General features: G+C 34.4%; 1 non-coding gene across 1 annotated transcript; it reads left to right on the plus strand.

Annotated features, from left to right (window-relative positions):
* Positions 1-4,603: 4,603 nt before the first annotated feature.
* Trnai-aau (transfer RNA isoleucine (anticodon AAU)) lies at positions 4,604-4,677 on the plus strand. The gene has a single exon. It is a non-coding gene; the product is annotated as a tRNA-Ile (tRNA).
* Positions 4,678-4,940: the final 263 nt, after the last annotated feature.

Below are 4,940 nucleotides of genomic sequence, written 5' to 3' on the forward strand. Positions count from 1 at the left end.
AGGTAACTTTACTTATTTTGCAATTTCACCACGCATCAAAAGAGAGCAATGCTATATATGTATATAACAAAAACAAGAGTAGCAATTAAGTTGCCTAATTTCATCTGCAGGAAAGAAACAACTTCAACAAAACTCTTCTAAGGAAAAAGACATGACATGTGCATTGTTGGTATATGCATTGATTGTCATATAAAGATACAACATTATCTAATACATTAATCCCCTAGATTAGAGATAAGTTTATATCTACTTCATAACAACAGTCTTATACGGGTAAGAAAACATCTTATTATTATTATTATTTAGTAAATATCCGTGAATGTGCTACTTTAAAGTATACAAAACATAATTATAGGGCGTATTAAATTGTTTGTGGAATTTTCACAAAAATAGGTCAATAAACCCTTATGTAGCTGCATTTGCAAAATCTCTCCTGTTTTTTTTAGTTTAAGGCTTTTACACAGTACAAGGTCAATATACCTAATGTAACTGCATTTGCAAAATGCCTTGTTATTTACAAGTAAACACATTCCATTAATAAAGCATCTAACGCAATAACAATCTATATGTTCACAGAACAATCGAGAGCGAATATTCGTTTTGCAGGCTCACGGAAAAAAGGACAGCAAAGAAGACAACGTCAATACCCTATAAGGGTGTATATTTGTTTTGGCGAACTCACGTACACAAACAAGCAGCAAGAAAACAAAGAAACAACGTTAATATCAACAAATGTATCTTCAAATATTCTTTGAAGAGAATTAAAGCATAAAAACTACATTTTTATGAGCAGAACAGAGGAAAGAGTATACGTTTATTATTTTAATTTTTAAATATTTATTGTTTTGTTGGTAAAAACAAAGTAAATGTGAGCAAATGCTAAAAAATGTACTAGATAAACAACTAGACGAGAAATGTATGTATACACACACATAAACACACACACATGTATATATATATATACACATATACATACATCCATACATATATACACATATATAAATACATGCATATATACATATATATACATACGCACATACATACACACACGTGTACATACATATATACACACATACATACATATGCATACACATACAATGTTTTTATGTGTTGTTTTTTCTTCAAAGCATTCCCCCTATATCGAATGACCTTACTTCAAGCTAGGTTTATCTAAGGGGTTGCACGTTTGAAGTGTTCCATTTCCAATCATTCTAGGGTCGAAGAACGAAAATACCTAGATATTTTGTTCCGGTATTTATATTAAGAAATATATTGATATAGAACAGCTCCGTATATCCATCTTTGTACGACAGGAAGAAAAATTAGCGTGTATTATTTATTTATGTTGCAAAGTTCATTGGTAACAATATTAATTGAGTTTCATTCATTTTCTTAGAGTTTAAAGTATTGTTGACTATCTTTGAAGTTTAACTATCTAACAATAGAATAAAATCTATGTATTTCACTCAACTATACTTTGATCTATTAGTTCAACAAATTAATGTATACCAATTTGTTTCGTTTTTATATAAAATCGATACAACTGTACATAATGTTATTGCAATATACCAGTAGTAAACCTTTGAAGTTTAACTGTGTAACAATAGAATAACATCTATGTATTTCTCTCATCTATACTATGATCTATTTGTTCAACAAATTAATGTATACAAATATTTTACGTTTAAAAAAAATCGATTCCACTGTACATAATTTTATTGCAATATATCAGTAGTATGTATATAGTTTTAGTTCAACAAAATTAAGAATCCCACTATTTTACGTATTTTTAAGACATCAAAACAACTGTACATAATGTTATTGCAATATACCAGTAGTAGGCTTATAGCTTTTATGGTTTTGAAAGCTAAGCGTCCGCAAAGGTTTAATCGATCAGGGATAATATAACTTGATGGGTCATCTTAATACGTTTACATAAACAAACTGTGTTGACATTCCTACGTTTTCGGTCTTTTCCTAATGGTCGTGGATTTCATGACTTTTCTTGGACGGTGTCAATCTAAACTGTATGAAAAAAAATAAGAGCGCTCAATAGGCGCTGTCGCGCGATTGTTAGGTGCTTGGCCAGGGAAGTTCTAACCAGTACCGAAATTAGTCCTGTGAGACTTTGTGGACCATTTCGTTCACGTCACGGTAGAAAATGTTTCCATTTCGAGTCCATGTCGACGTTACAATGTCCTTCTGCTTGTTTCTTACACATGCAAATACTTGTGCATTCAACTTTGTGAGGTGGTCATTGACGTAAATAGGGTCTTTTGTTTTCGTAGTGTTTTCGCGTTACGCATAATAGCTGTCTTTCTCATTCTCGAGATCATTTTTACTATAATAGGTCTATTCTTCTTAGATTCGAAAGGTCCGATTCTATGAGTGATGTCAATATCTGAATGACACAGTTTAATGTCCGGAATATGGCGGTTTATTGTTTCGAGTACCTTCTCAGCTGTTTCTAGTGCTGTTTCGTTTTCTTTATCTCTTATGCCTTCTATTTTAATGTTGCTGCGTTTACTGTATTGTTCTAAGTCATTGAATTTGTATTCGTTTGCTTTTTCTTGAGTTTTTAGGCTTTTTTCTTAGCTTTTCATTCTCATCTTCTCGATTTTTCAGCTGTGTTTTAACTTCTTCGATTTCTTTTGACAGTTTAATGTTTTCTTCCGTTTTTTCAAAGAGTTCTGTTCTTTCAGTTGGTTCACAATGCCTTTTACTAAATCTCTCAATTCATAGCTGTTTTTGTCAGGACATTACTTAGCTTTTTGTTGATTTCTTTGAGTTCACTCATTATTGTGTTGTCCTTTTGTTCATCTTGATCTGGTTTCTGTTTCTTTTGTTTTGGTTATTCACAGTTTTACTTTTCTCGTCTTTCGCTTCCTGTTGGGTAGTGTTCTCGAGACGAGTAGACGACATGTTTAATTGCACTTTTTATTACTAAATTTGTTCTTTTTGGGGAAGTATACTTTTTAATTTTTTGCGTGGGAGGTTTGACACATTGTGTGCTGCCCTTTTAGTGTATTACGGCGGCATAAAGGGGACATAGGAAATATTTTATTTAACTATTTTCTATGACGTGCGCACGTCATAGTTATGACGTGCCCACGTCAAGGCTATGACGTGCGCACGCGATAGATATGACGTGCGCACGTCATAGTTATGACGTGCCCACGTCATAGTTTTGACGTGCGCACGTCATAGTTATGACGTGCGCACGTCAAAGCTATGACGTGGGCACGTCATAACTATGACGTGCGCACGTCATAGAAATAGTTAAATAAAATATTTCCTATGTTATATTATTTAACTATTTCTATGACGTGCGCACGTCATAGTTATGACGTGCGCACGTCATAACTTTGGCGCATAGTTATGACGTGCGCACGTCATAACTATGGCGTGCGCACGTCATAGCTATCGCGTGCGCACGTCATAGCTATCGCGTGCGCACGTCATAGCACGTCATGTCTATCGCGTGCGCACGTCATAGCTATGACGTGCGCACGTCATAGCTACGACGTGCGCACGTCATAGACACTGTCAAACAAAATATTGCCTATGCCCCCTTTATGCAACTGTATGACGTGCGCACGTCATAGCTATGACGTGCGCACGTCATAGAGACTGTTAAATAAAATATTGCCTATGTCGCCTTTATGCCACCGTAGTTTATGCTGTGTATACAAAAACAATATGAACCTGTAGCTGGCCCCTCTCGCGAAACTGGAGTCGTTAGCTCTGATGATGAATCCATTGAGGAAAAATGCTGCGTGTGCAATTTGTATACACCACAGGAAGTGTCCGGTGCAACTTTACTCATCTTTACTAAATGGGCCCAGTGTGATGGTGTGAGAAATGGGAGACCATGTCTGCATTGGACCCATTTAAGCTACTGCACCAATGTCAGAGTGGTCAGGAGAAAGGAGAAATTCTTCTGTCCACACTGTATTGAAGAGTAGTGGATTTTTCAATGCAATTTACACTGTCCATATGTTAATATTTTATTGTTATTTCGTGTTTGACTTTTTTTTAAATGTTTCATTTGCACCAGAAACCAATTAAAACTATTAAAAATAAGTTTGCTCGGCCTAATTAGTCTACAATGCAATGAATTAATGTATGACGTCATACCCGCGAATCAATGGTAGTAAAACAATATGGCTGACGCATTACACTTGTGTCAGCAATATTGACATTAAATGCATTTAAAAACATTGTATGGAATTTATTATGGAACAGATCGGCGAGGGATGAATTTATTTTAAAAGGATAGTGTTTCTTATCGTTGTTATTTATTTGTTATTATTTAAATATCGAATATTAAGGTCGCGAATTTACGGTAATCGAGGATATGCATTATAATAAACAACGGGTAACTAAAACAAAAAATAATAAATAAATAAATAAAACATTGCCATCCAGCGCCCAAATGTCTAAATCCACAAAAAGTAGACACACGTGTATTATACTGACAATATATTTGAAGGGCTAATTATAACTATAATAGGAATAAATTTGCAATTACTCAGTTCCAGTGTCTTAAAATAAACTCAAGCTATAAGAATGACTTTTTGTGCAAATTTTCAAACGATCAGCTGGCCGGTTAGCTCAGTTGGTTAGAGCGTCGTGCTAATAACGCGAAGGCCGTGGGTTCGATCCCCACACTGGCCAGACTTGTTTTGTTAAAATATGAAACAATTTTTTACCAATTGTAAAATGTTTTAAATCCACATGAACTGCAAACCTCTACTCAGACATTGAACACATCTAGCATGGTACCCGCTGATACACAAAACTATATTTTGCCTTAAAGGGGCCTTTTCACAGTTTTTGGCATGTTTTGAAATAAGTCATTAAATGCTTTATATTGATAAATGTTAACATTGGATCTTAAAAGCTCCAGTAAAAAATCAAGAATAAAATTTAAAAAAGGA

Source organism: Dreissena polymorpha, chromosome 13 (genome assembly GCF_020536995.1).
Source record: "Dreissena polymorpha isolate Duluth1 chromosome 13, UMN_Dpol_1.0, whole genome shotgun sequence".
Taxonomy (NCBI): Eukaryota; Metazoa; Mollusca; class Bivalvia; order Myida; family Dreissenidae; genus Dreissena; species Dreissena polymorpha.